This window comes from Dermacentor andersoni, chromosome 6, assembly GCF_023375885.2.
Source record: "Dermacentor andersoni chromosome 6, qqDerAnde1_hic_scaffold, whole genome shotgun sequence".
Taxonomy (NCBI): Eukaryota; Metazoa; Arthropoda; class Arachnida; order Ixodida; family Ixodidae; genus Dermacentor; species Dermacentor andersoni.
The window spans coordinates 74,117,816-74,132,328 of NC_092819.1; the positions used below are offsets into that span (position 1 = coordinate 74,117,816).

At 47.8% G+C, this 14,513-nt stretch overlaps 1 pseudogene; it reads right to left on the reverse strand.

Moving 5' to 3' along the window:
• Positions 1-3,584: 3,584 nt before the first annotated feature.
• On the reverse strand, positions 3,585-7,881 carry LOC140219068 (uncharacterized; annotated as a pseudogene).
• Positions 7,882-14,513: the final 6,632 nt, after the last annotated feature.

The following is a 14,513-nucleotide window of genomic DNA, read 5'->3' on the forward strand; positions in this document are numbered from 1 at the left end:
CCAGTGCTGATAGCTTCATGAACACAGTGTTCTCGCCGCTTATTTTGCGTTGAAACGACAGGCAACGCGAAGGTCAATTTATTTGCTGCTGCGGGACCTATCCTGAAAGCGATCGTCTTACGTGACGGCCACGGACAGATTTTCTCGTGGGGTAGGCATAGAAAAGCTTAAGGGTTTAATAAAGTATTTTCCGTAATTTAGTTTTAGCACGGATGTACACTGTTTCAAACTATTTCAAATTAGACAACTCATTGTTTAAATGAGAACAGATTGGTAATCTAAACACCAAAGCGATGCGGTGGTCACACTGTAAGCTCTGAGGCGTGTCATTTGAGGAGCTTACAACAGTTTTCAGGAAGGAGAGAAAATAACGCTGCTTGATTTTAGCGTAACTAACTCCAGTCGATATCACGCCGAAAAAAAAATTCACGATTATTACAACACTCCGTCACGAGAAAAAGCGCATATTACGCAAGGGCCTTTGCTACAGGAGTTTGTGCTCCGTGCTGCAAGCTACAGCGGTTTGCTGTCATATCCTGAACACGCATTTGGGCATCAGGACGTATGGTACGGCTTTCTCTTTCTCCCCATCAATGATCGTTCGCAATGCCGTTTTTACGTGACACACTGCTACGTTCTTTCTGAATAAACAGGAAACTATTAAAGAAATTCATCTACGATTACGATGCTCCATAGTACGATTTTCGAGCGCAGCTGTTTAGGTACTTTGAATTGCCGATATATTAGGCAAATAATTTTATTGTGAAGGACAAGGTGCTCTCGGCGGCGGCGCTGAGCTTCTGCTCTGAAAACTCGTTTAGCAGCAGCGGCAGACAAAGCATTTCCGCAGGTTGCGTCACTCATTGTTCAGGAAGAAAGCGTGAACAACCTCCGGAAGGGAGTGCTAGTTTCGGTTTCACGGAACATGCGTGCTCCTAGCGGTTGCCGGGCATCCTACGATCTCGCGGAAAGAAGTAGATGTGGATGTTGTCATACGCAAGTTTTTAGGAATAAGTTTATTTCAGTGAAGAGCAAGCTCTCCTTCCTTTTTTTAGTTATTCTTTATTTCTATTTTTGTGAACTTGAAATCGGAGCGAAGCGTTGGAAGTGGTTGACTTCGTGTTGTCCGTCCAGCTTCCCTCCGTTCACACTTACCACTCGCTCAGCGATATCAGAAGTCGGATTACGCTCGGTCGTCAGCTTCGGTTGTCGTGCCAAGTATGAAGAAGGGAAAGATAAGACAAAGAAGCTTGGTCAGGCGTGCAGTGAACGGAGGGCGGTCTATCAGGCATTAGACAAAGATGGCTAAAGCGGGGCATCACATGTCTTGTGCGGCTCTGTGGTGTTCTAACACCGGGATTTCCTGTCGTGCGAAGTTTTTCCAGTTTCTTGTGAAAACAGGTAAGCACAAGCATTTCACTCTATTTTCTAAGCAGGTATTCATTTTTCATGAGTAAACCAGACGTGTGAGCCGGTGTGAGCTGACACAAGAGCAGTGTTGCTCGACTCGTTCCTAAGGCCGGCAGCCCATCTGCTGCTGGTGAAATACTTGTAATTGAGGGCTTATATGTATGTTTGTTGTGCTATAGATTTTGTTCACTCTTTGTCGACATGAACAGGAACGTTAAAGTAAGAAAAAAAAACGCAGCCGTGATGTTTCATCAAATTTTAAGAGCAACGACAGAGAAACGATGCACGCACGTACTTCCTTGTTGCGTTCTGAAGCGCCCATCATCGTAATGAAGAAGGTTTAAGCGGTGTATTTTCTGTGATTTTTTCTGCAGATTGACACTTTCGCACTGCGTAAAATTCAGTCTTTTTCCAGTACAATATGTGTGAATAAAAACAAACGCGTTCAGGTTTTACTTGTGTTGAGCTTTGGCTGACTGAGAAATCGGCTAGCTTTAGTTGATCCATTTCACAACAGACGAACAAAAACTAACGAATCTTGGAGCCAAGAAGTTTTGTATATGCTAGCCCCCAGTGCTATATTTATGGGCCAGGTTAAGCGTAGGCCTAAGCTCAACCACCAGAAGGAATTTCAAAGCGGCTACTTTCACGAAATGACCAAGTAAAACATTTTAACAGCGAATATTTCCAGTTAACGATGGTTCCTTATATAAATATTTCTAGTTGCATTTGATTAGTGCTGGTGTGTACTAACGAGGTCTCAGTGCCTTAAAAAATACACAGAAGCTTGCAAGGTAAATGCTGCAGAATAACGCTTCGTAAAGACGACACAATTCAAGCCCTGCTCCGCTATTTGGCCAATGCCGCCGCTCGGCCAGTGAGCCGCAAAAGAGCACGAACACATCCCACATGCATACGAAGTGGTAAAGGAGGGCGTCCACGGTAACCCTCCTCCTGCCGGCTGCTCACCCTCTCCCTATACCTTCTGATTTCACCAGTGACGTCACGAAGGCATTGTTTCTGAATTATTTTCATTTGGATATCCGGTAGCCGCCAGTGGTGGAAGCGGCGCTGCCGCTGCGTATTGGCTAAGTATCGGGTTAGTATCAGCGTGCGGCCAAGCGTCCCAAGGGAGGTAGAGTTCTCCCACCGTGTCGTGAACATGGAAACGTGTGGCTCGCGCCGCCGAAGGCGAGGTAGCGCATGCGCATTGGGTCCGAAGCCCACGCCAGGGCTTTAGTTCTGCGCTGGCCACATGCCCAGTCATGCCGGCCCTCCACTTTCCCCCTCACCCTTTTCACCATACTTTCCTGCGCTTTCCGCCTCCTGGTTGCGCTGCACCCTCCTATCTGTATTCTTCCTCGCATCTTTCATTCCCCCGCTGTGCTCCGCGTTCGCTTTGACATTTCGCTGTGCTGGTTCGCTCGGTTACGCTGAAGCTGAGGCCCACGCTCGCCGCAGCAGCGGTCATCTAAGAGCTGCACTGTAAAATTAAATTTAGCAGCCTAAGACTGCAACTCTCGCGCCTCTCTGAACCATGCATTAGTGGCGTGAGTGCCAGCAGGTCATTATTGGGTGAGCGTAACGCTATCGCGATGGTGGCTTGATAAAGATGGTCTCCTTTTAAAGGGGGACGTGGCTTTGAAAATCAACTTCCTTATTTCGTCATGGATTTTGATGAAAATTGGCACAAATGTTTAAAATGTCTCCCTGATTCTTCCGTAAAAGTTTCAGTGATAGCTTGAGAACATTTTATTAAATTTGATTGAGCAGAGTGTTTCAACCTCGAACTTTGTGAAGAGCCTGGGGAAATTAAAAAAAACGTGATAGAAGGCTTCTTAACTACTCACTGCATAGCTAAATGCACGCTGAAGGTCGTGACATTCTTGCTTTTTTTCAGCAAGAATTTTTTGGAGTGTAATTTTTTATGTTACCTTCGTATCAAGCACCCTTTCGGGGTGAACGAATAGCCACATCATAAATTTATAAAACGTCAAGGCCCAAAAGCAAGAATGTCACGACCTGCACTGTAGCCCAAGGAACAAGGCAAAAAAAAACTGAGTCACAATAGGCCAAACGGTAACAAAGAAATCAGCTCCGCAAACTCAGCAGAAAGGCAAAAACACAGTTTTGAAAAAAAAAGGCCTTCAAAGTTTTGCCTTGCCTCCACTCTTCTAAAATGCACCAGGATTGTATTCTTTGGTATCCTTAGCACAGCGGGGCTTCTTGGGCATGTCGCCCTTCATCTGTTTTTTCGATGCCTTTTTTTCGTAGAGCATCATTTTTTGCAGTTCTTTGAAGCGAATGCTTTCCTGGCTTCAAGCCAAGTGAGGCACAATACTGTCGGTATGCACGAAGCGTTCCGGCGTTGTACCTGCAGACTGCCTCATTGAAAGCTGTCTCCGCTGTGACCAATGAAGCATCTTGCTCTTTTGGTAGAATTGACCAAATGACAGAGTGGAGACTCTCGGCTGCATTTTCAGTATTCTTGCCTTGGCAACGGCTGAGTAGCTGAGGATCCGAGAGGCGTTGATACACAGGCAGCAACGCAGCTGAAACATGTGTTGCCAATTTGTACTTGTGTTCTGGCGGAGCTTTACCTTCAGCTTCTGCAGTCCGGTGTCTGCACCAGCTCTGGGGTCCTGGAGGGCAGAGCGCATGATGATGTTCTTTATCTGTTGAAGTGATATGATAGGAGGTTGCCATCATGGCCCTTTGCATATCATCTACTTCACTATTCTCACGTATGGCCATGCCATAATAATTGGTGAGTTTTTTGATTAGGTCTTGGGTCAGGCCGCCCTTCCCTCCCCAATTGGTTTACTTCTACTTTTTGAGACAAGTGTTCGCAGGGCTGTACCCATCCTCTTTTTCACGTGATTGATACAGTCCTCTTTGTTGAATGTAATCAAGACATAAGCCTTGTCTTCACAAAGTGCCTGGAAAGTACGGCTATCCCCATCACAAACAATAGATGTATAGCGGAGGTCATTCCTTTCCAGTGACCTTGTGAACAAGAAATAAGGATAAAAAAAAACCTAAATACACACACGCACGTACACACGAACTATTTCTGTAGGCACTGTCACGCAGCCCCTCCCCCAGGGTAGCCAACCGGAGATAATCTCTGGTTAACCTCCCTATCTTTCTTTTGCCTTGCTCTCTCTCTCTCTGAACAAGATCAACGCTGCCTCGACCTCCATTCGGCTTGAGTTTGCATCGGTGTTCCTTTGGCACACGTGATTCTCTTTCCATTCACTGTAGCCTTCATCGTTTTCTTTCAGCCCAAGCGTGCATCCATGGCATCTGTTCGAGAGCACAACGCAGTCAAGCACCAGACCAGTGTAAAATTCAATTATTGTGCCCACACCAATATGGGATGCATGGCCACGTGTCATCAATGTCCCGTCGTAGACTACCGTCACATTATTTGTGAATGTCAGGTCCATTTCGCTGTCAACTTTCCGCACGGCTGCCACAGCATCAGAAAAGAGACTAGCCGCAGCCATCCCACCAGCAGGCCTGAATTTTGATTTCGGATGTCTTTGGAATGTCTTATAGTGCAAGCCTCTGTGTGAAATGTTCATTACTAACCAAAAGTCAGTCAGTGCAGTTGCCCCTCTGCCGGTGGTTTTAATTGCTTGCATTGCACGCATATTCACGTGAAAAGCCTTACCACCCTCTACTCACGGCGATGACCATTCACTTGCAACAATGCCGCAGGCATTGCAGGTCAGTAGCATTCGTGCAGCCAATCCATGCCTTGTTCCCAAATGAACAGTCAGTCCCGGCTGAAAGCATTCTTGGCACAAGGCATTCTTGTACAAAGCATTCAATGCTGTGACCTGCACAACCAAAAACTCATCCGCCAGCTCCACATCGGCACAACTTCCTGTCTCACCTGTGAGCTTCATTTTTCTCTCGGTCGCCGAAACAGAACTCAATGATGCTTGCACTGTCTCGGCTCGCCCACGAGAAGCTTCTATCGATATGTAGTGCGGTTCCAAGTGAGCCTGAATTGTACTGCCGAATCTCGACTGCCTTTCATCCACGCGCGAGGTGCTTGGTCGCGGCTCCGAGTCGTCGGCGCGTGAAGTGCTTGGTCGCGGCTCCGAGTCGTCGGCGCGTGAAGTGCTTGGTCGCGGCTCCGAGTCGTCGGCGCGTGAAGTGCTTGGTCGCGGGTCCGAGTCGTCAGCGCCCGAGGTGCTTGGTCGCGGGTCCGAGTCGTCGGCACGCGAGGTGCGTCGTCGCGGGTCCGAGACGTCGGCACGCGAGGTGCGTCGTCGCGGTTCCGAGTCGTCGGCGCGTGAAGTGCTTGGTCGCGGGTCCGAGTCGTCAGCGCCCGAGGTGCGTCGTCGCGGGTCCGAGTCGTCGGCACGCGAGGTGCGTCGTCGCGGGTCCGAGTCGTCGGCACGCGAGGTGCGTCGTCGCGGGTCCGAGGCATCCATACATTGAGGGAAATGCTGCTGTGTGTCCACAATGTCCGCACCGCACTAAACATCAGCAGAATCAGCACTGGAAGCTGTTGACGACGCTTTACTTTTGGGCAGTGGAGTCTTGCGCTTAAGGCTGCCAGATTGATGCGAAGTTTTGTATTTCTTCTTGCTCCGTCACCGATCCATGATCACAGCCGATATCCAACGCGGAGCTATGCCACGGAGCTTCGGAGCCGCTACCGAAACTATGGAGAGGTTCGTGATACGGGCGATGGAGAACGTAGCTGCGGGAAGAGCAGGTCGACGCTCGGCACTTCGCCCGCCGTTGCTAGGGGCCACCGCTACAAAGACCAACGGGGCCGCGCGCCGCTGTCACGTGGCGCGCGGGAACCTCAGGAACCTCTGCGAGACCTCGAAACGTTTGCTTTTTCTGCATTTGTTTTCGCTCAGAGGAGGCCGGGAAGGCGGCAGATTTAAATCTGAAGAAATGCTATTTCTGTTGCGACCAAAATGGCGGCGCTAGGTTGCGCAGTTACGGAGATATCGTGGCTTGAAAAACACCGTCTTCTTGAGATTTCCGCAAAACTTCTCGTCGCCGTGGCTGATACAAAAATTTTTTTAAAGCACTTCTACGCGGTTTTCAGGGAAGATATTTTGGAATCAGGTAGAGAAAGGGTTTTAAAAACTGAAAATGTGATTTTCGAAAAATTGGTTTTTCGGTCATTTTTCGGTCATTTTTCGCGATGCGAATGCCGCGTTCCCCCTTAACGCGTAAGCATTTCTATGCTTACCCAACGAGAAAACCGTCCTTCCGTTCGTCCGGAAAGATGACTGATTTCGATATAGCGGCCGCAGCAGTCAGCGGATTCACCTTCGCGCAGCCTCTCACTTCAACTCCAACGAAGCGGATGGTACACAGCGCTCACGGAGCTCCCAGCACACGTCCCAGTCTGCCACTTTCCAAGATCGCTGTCAAGATCGCTGTCAAGATCCAAGATCGCTGCCCGCGCCTCTCTCTTCAAACCTAAGTAAGCGGCGAGAACACAGCGCGGTAAGCTATCATCTGTCGGCATTCTTTGTCGGCATCGCAGATCGTTTTCAAGGTGCGGCCCGCGTGGCAGTGCCATATGAAGCCCCCATCTGAGTACGTTTGGTCAATGGTTCGTGTGTAGTGGCTAAGGCGCTAAAGAGCGATAATGGCAAGTGAAGGCTTCACCTTGAAAGTCGTCTTTTCGGCATAGTCAATGACCATGATGCCCTTTCTTGACTCTCCTCTTGGAAAGGAAGGTGCGTCCTTCCCCGGTCGCTCAGCCTTGGCTGTTGGACGCTTCGCCTGCCGGAATGTGGCATTCGTGTCTTCTACCGCTCCGGTCGAAATCATTCACACGCTGATGTGCGCTCTCACTCGATGAATACACTTGATGTGGCTTCTCTTTCCGTTCCCTCTACTATTTCAGACTCTTCACTACTGACCGCCATTGACATGCCCTCCGATCAACCCAATGAACCAACGCTTGCTCTGCTACTCGACGACTTTGCCGCTCCATCGGTCGTTCCTTCGACGCCTACGCTACGCCGTCAGTTAGCCCACATTGCCGCGCGACACAACACCCTCTATTGTATACTATAGCTATATGATGGATGCTCGCAAATTGCTTTTCGCTATTCCTCGTAATATGCGCTCCGATAGCTGCGCGTACTACCATGCCACTCTCAAAACGCACTGGCCAGCGTCCTAAAGGTCTTCACAACGCTGCGCCAACGATACTACCGGCGTGAAATGCACCGGTTTGCCTAGCAGCACGTTCGCTCTTGCACGGCTTGTCAGCAAAGCAAGACCCCTCCACAGCGCCCTCCTTGCGCACTACAGCCGCTCCATGTGCTGCTCCTGCGTTCGACCACATCGACAGTCTTGCACGTCGAGGTGGTCGGTGCCCAAGAACGTTCCTGGATCTTGCGGCTGAGGCAGCACAACCGTCGAGGTTGCCGGCGTTGATGTGGGCTGTACCACGTCGGGTTTTGTTTCGTTCGTCATGTTGTCCAGTCCGAGTACGACACTGTGGAGCTCCGTTGTTTCTAGTGGGCACCCCGCCCCTCTCACCAATTTGTTACATTGTAGAAGTCACATATAAAGATGTACTTGCAATATTTACAAGAAAGACAACTATGCTTGAACAGGATGCATAAACATACCCCCCACACGCACATACACAGATATTATTTATTCATTTATGTCTGTGTGCGTATGCGTATCTATTGCTACTGACAGTGAACAAATCCGGACTAACTTGAGTTCCGATTCGCTTCTCGAAGAGGCAGTAGGTGTCTCAATTATGCTCCTGAACAACGCTTTGTAATGCGGTGAATGTGGTTTAAATCATGGATTCTAGACGCAAAAACGTGCGACGTAATGATAATTCCCTTCTATGGCATTTAGCGCTAAATCTCGACGGAAATTTTCCCCTTTGACAATCTGAATGTTTATGCATTAAAAAAATGTGAGCTATAATTAAAGTGTAAGTATAATTTTCAAGCAAGATGAAGTGCTGCCAACAAAAAATAGCATCCCATAAGAATCACCTACTTTCTTTCGACGTCGGTTTTCTTGACGAGGATGCCTTAAGGCATGCTACGAAGAACATGGCTTACTTCATTTGCAGTGAAACTAATATACCAAACATCGTGTTAGTTATTTCAAGAATATATGGCTAAGTTTCTTTGTGCTTTTACATTTTTTCACAATATTATGGCTGGGCGCCCACTGAGCATACTGTGCCCTACCCTCGAAAGAAACTACCGAATTTGTTCCACCAGCGACGAAAAAATGCGGGAGGAGGATGTCGAAGATGATGGAAGCTACGAGCGGGTGTTAGTTTAGAAATTCGGTGCGTTCAGCTACGGACAAACATAGAGGGCTTCCGATTACCTATTGTTTTGAGTGAAAGCTATATATTAGGCCAGCTAGTGTCTCTGTTGAAAGGAATCAACTTTTGTTTCGGGTGAGGCAGCGCAGATTCCCACACAAAATGAAAAATGTTGTAATGTGTAAAATAATGTAAGAGAACTATCGCGAAATGTCTTAACTGAGTCAATGTGAAAAATTTTTTTACCGAGTCGCAAAGCGTTGCCTAAACTTAAAAGCCGCACGGTATAGAGCATGTCATTTTGCACACATGATACGTTTTACTCTGAATTTATACAACCTTTCTCACCTTTGTTCATGCCATGCTACAATTGGCCCAATATACCCTATTTAAGTAGAAGAGGTTGCATAAGCTGAAAGTGAGACGTTTATTGCGTCGAAATGTGTATTTTTATGTGCCAGGCGCTATTTAAGTTGCAACGTTTTTCTAGTCGATAACGAGATTTCTGCACGTTGTCATAGCTAAGATTCTATCTTTGTGAAACAAAAACGTACCTGGAAAAAATTGTCTCGGCTCCGTTGTTTCGAACGGTTATGTAGCCTATGATAATATTTATTCGAAATAAGATTATATATATATATATATATGGGACCAAGTTTGCGACTTTCCTTGCCTGAAGGCTCAATGCTTACTCCTACGCTGCAGTGGCGTCGTCGCGCCTTCTTACTAGGCTGGCTTATCCGTCATATAAACGCAGATAATTTCAGATACCAGGTTTAATGAGAGAGTAGTGCCTGGAAAAGTTGCCGCGCAAGATGAGACCGGAACAGCTTGCTGTGCGCGCTTTCGCGTGCTTGCTGCCTTAAGGCATTGTAGAAATAATAGGATACAGGAGCTCTGAAAGTCCAAGTCGCAATCATTTCATGGCTTAGAGGAGAGAAAAACGACGCAATATGAGCTACGTTTCCTTGTAACTTTGTGTGTGTTCGCCAACGAACTACCACTAAATAATGTATAAAGCCCGCGTATTTTACGGCTACAGGAGCCTCTGTCAGGCGCTGTGCGTATTTTGCCCCTGCACCTTTCTTGAAATTGTGCTCAAGATGAAATAAACATTCATTCATTATAGCCACATTAACAGTAAGCTCGAAATGCAGTATGAACGCCATTTTGATTTTGTTATTTAAACTACACCTATCGTAGGGATTACCGTACAAGGTTTAAAACTAGGCTAAAAATTGCCCGTCTAAATGCAAGAATGTAACATCTTTTTGGAGTACCAGGTTTACTAGTCTGGCGACGACAGCATTCTGTACAATTATGAAAACAGGCAAATATACACTTTTTAGTGGGCTTTAAACTTCTCATATCTCGGTGTTTACCGGAATTTATTAATAAATTGACGCGCCATGGTTGCTCCACATCATTGCGTTACTTCGCAAGAACCTATTTGAGGAATTGCTGGAAAGTTTTGCAGCTTTGTTGACTTAGCTAAAATGCCAAACAACGACAGTGACTTCGAAGTCAGCGAGAAGTGTTTGCATAGAAAGCAAAGTTCGAAAACTTTTCAAAAGGATATTCGGAAAGTCGCAAGTCTAAGCTTCTTTGGGCCAGTACTTGTAATAGTTTAAAAATTCAACGAAATCTTCGGCCGTGTACAATGTTTCAATTTGGAGCGTGTTGAGACTCGGGGTGCCGTTTATGCAACGGATCCTTCGCGTCATATGGATGAGTACGTCTGGGAGTAGGCGTGAAACATAATCGGTTTGGTTTACCTTATTTACATACTGAAACAAGCCATCAGGTTCGAGCCAGAGCTCACACGCGTCTGCAGACGTCAGGACACCTCATCACACTTTTTGTCTGCGCCAAAGGTACACTTTCACCGAAGTTCCTTACACAAGAGAATTCGTTGACCTATGGTCCGGTGCGCAGTGACGACCACCAGCATGGATGCAACAAGAACAAGTGGGTTTTATTCATGGATGATTACAGGTATATATAGCTTTGGTTGACTGCCCGATAACAGACACGTGCTTCGTTGATCGGTCTAATCGGAAGGGGCTATTCCTGGAGCGCATGCGCGACTTGACGATACATCTTCCCCCGGAATAATGTTATATATTGAGAGCAAGATACGAGACTTGTTTGAAATCCCGGCCGTAATGAAGACGGTTGGGTTGCTGTCCTTGCCGGGTGGATCGCATTGGCACCGCTTGCGTGGGCAGCATTGTTGACTGTGAAGCAGCTGTCGTTCCTTGAAATGGTGCAGTTGCAGTTGACTGTGATGGCAACGCCCTCCCAGGCATCGTCGCCTGGGAAACCTCCTCGCTCTCGTATTAATCGTCTCCCAAGTCCGTCTGGAAAAGCTCACGCGTGGCTAGAAGGTGCTGCCGGTTGCGTCGGAGTATCTGGTTGTCCTCTGTAGCGACACGATAGGACCTCGGTGCCACTAGGTCCATGACTCGAGCCTTGCGGTCCCACGTGTCGCCCTGTACTCTTACTACTGCATCTTTCTGGAGTTCGGGTAGGGGTTTCCTGCTTGACGATTGCCGAGGTTGGCGCCTAAGTGCTTGCTTCCTGGGGCACGGCCAGAAGTCTGGCAGCCGCGTACGTAACCTTCTGCCTTGAAGCGATTCCCCGGGGGAGTGGCCTTCTTCAAGAGGGGCCGAACGATACGAGAGTAGACCCAGCCAGAAGTCCTCCCTCGTTTCGCTTGTTTTCTTCATGATCCTTCTGACGATTTGGACACCCTTCTCGGTGAGACCATTGGACTGCGGGAACCTTGCACTTCACGTCACGTGTTTGAATTCGTATCTGGATGCGAACAGGGCAAATTCATGGGATGAGAGCTGCAGACCGTTATCGGTGCAGACTTCCATAGGAATTCCGTATCGTGCAAAAACTGCACTAAGTTTACTTATCACAGTTCCTGTTGTTGTGTCAGGTAGTTTCTCGTCTTCCGGAAAATTTGAGAATACATCAAACACACATAAGTAGGAGTTCCTGCCGTACATGAAGAGATAAACTCCAACACGGTACCAGGCATGTTCTGGGATCTGTCTAAGTACTGTCGGTTCGCTGGGCTGCTTATATGCGTATTTCTGACAAACGGCACGTGACTTGACAATAGTTTCGATGTCCCCGCTCAGTCCTGGCCAGAACACCGAGCGCCGGGCTGTTGCTTAGCACTTATTTATGCCTAAGTGTCCTTCGTGAATACGAGTGAGCATTTCAGCTCTCACGAGCTTTGGGATAACAACCTTTGATTCTTTCATCACAATGCCTTGAACTTCTGATAACTCAGGGGAAACCGGTTTCATCGCGCCACTAATTTCTTCGCCGTTCCTAAGGCAGCGCAACACAATTTGCAAGTCTGGGCCAGCGGCTGTTGCTTCTGCTAGGCTGTCTAACATTTTCTTGCTCACCAATTCTGAAGCCACGCCCACTGCATGTACGTCGACGTCGTCTGTGAAGTTATCCACGCTGCGGGGAGAGACGGGCGACGATCTGGACAGCATATCTGCCAGGAGCAGTTGTTTCCCTGGGACAAAGTGAAGGACATAATCGTATCTTAATAGGCGCAAGAAAAAAAACGCTGTGATCTTGGAGGCATGTCTGCAATGGCTTTAGCCGCGATAGCTAGCAACAGGGGCGTAGCCAAGGGGGGGGCTTATGGGGCTTCAGCCCCCCCCCCCGAAATTTTTTCGTGTATTCCATGCGCCGCCGGCCAAAACAACCCCCGGCGCCGGAAATCATGCTCGATTTTGTCTAGAATGTCCTTTTCACGCTCGAAAAAAACATTTTAGCGCGAAAATTGCGAAAACGGGCTGGATTTCGCGACAACGCCCCATGCACCGGCAGCACCTGACCGCAAGGAACTCCATCCGAGCCCTAAATTCCAAAGGCGTGGCGGGCGGGCTCGTCGCGGCATCTCGCTGAGGCCGCGGAATCGGCAGCGCTTTGGATTTCAATTCTGACACTTTATGGGTATAAAGTTCTAATAAACTTTTGATGAAAGGTGCGTTGATATTTTCAAAGTCGGGCTCTAGATTTTCAATTCCGTAACTTTGTGGGCTTAATGTTGTTGTAAACATTTGACGCCAAAGGTGCATTGACTTTTCTAAAGTCTTAGATCGGAACATACAACGAGACAAGCTAAATCAACACACTACCATACAAGTTGACAAAACACGCAGCGAGATACGATGAGACGAAGCGTTATGGTGGTTCATTTGTGCCGTCATGTGGCATAAAAAAATATAAACATTTTTTTTTCACCTACGGCAAAGCATCCATGTCAAGACACTGTAGCCAGCCAGGGTAACTACGTCCTTATTTATTTTTGCTACTTTGACTTTTATTCGTGCGGACACATTAAGCCTCTTACATTTTTTTTATTATCGCTACCCTACCCGCGGGCTGCCAGAGCCAGCCAGAGCGCGTGCGTTTTCCTTGTGTTTCCCCGAAACCACCGCGCGGCGTACTTCGGTGCGCGTGTGGTTTTCTCTGCCCGAGTGAATTTTCGCCTGGCAGAGTTTCGGACGCCTTCTGGCTAGCAGACGAGAAAAACAAACAATGGTCGCTCACCGCCATCACTATAAAGACTTCACGGATTACACCGTGTTCGCTTGAGCGCAACCTCTCCTGAAAGTCTTGTCTCGCCGGTGTAAACGACCGAGCACTATGCGTATGGTTCTCGGTGGACCAAGCGTCTCACGTTTTCTTCGATATTCATTCGGTAGCCACATTAGGTGCCCAGAGTAGGCATTGGATTGTGGCCAACATACTCTCCTTTGTCTTTCTTTTTTTTTTAATTTCGGTGCCCCCGCCCAGCAAAAGGAAAAAAAAAGATACATTGTTGCGGCGCAGCGAATCGTCGCATGGCGACAGTTTGTTATTTCTTTTGCGGAAAGTAATCGGCCACGGCACGCTTCGGTTGCCCGATGCGATTATTATATTATTGTGATAGCAATTATATGAAGACTCCATGGGCGCATTCCTGCTGTCGCCGTCGCCCTAATTGTTTGTATGAAGTCTCAGGGCAATAACATCGTGACCGCGCACTGCATGCTGCATGTGCGAGTGAAGGAGTAGGGGGGGAGGTGGAATGGATGAGCCGACGATGGTGGCTTAGTCTTGCATGCGCAAGGGAGAAAAGCGGGTAGCAAGCGCGCCGCCTTCCGTCGCACGCGATACATCGGATGGAGTGGATAGATTGGGGGCGGGATCTAGGATTCTGTGAATCACTGATTGCGCTACATGTTTATTTGACTTGTTTGACGCATTATATACAGTGAATTTTTTTTAGATACGTAGGTTTATTGGAGACTTATACGTATATATAAATGTCTTGTTGCGAGGTTTTGTGTATACGTGCAGGGAACTTTCTTCCCAGTGCCACTTTTTTGCCCTTTATCAAGCCTTTGTATATTCCATTGTATCTTCGCATTTCTAATGAACGAGGGCGAGTTAAATGAAAGTGAGTGTACCTACCCCGCGCAATAATGATTCGGTTCATTATCTGCGAGGCATGCGCGTTGCACAGAGGCATCTTTCATTTACAAAAGCGACACGCAGATGTGAGGGTAAATGTTCTTTAATGCTCTCATACACTAGAATGAAGATGGTTGCGGGACGTAATGGGCACTTCAGAAGTTGAGCAGTGGGGTGCCGTGAATGTTTTGACAGCTGAAAGTGTTTAACAACATACAGGGCCTGCCGTGTATGTTGAACATTGCATTTCATTGGCCACTGTGAAGCATTGGAGCAAACGGTTGAGAAAGGACGTGAAATTTGCAAA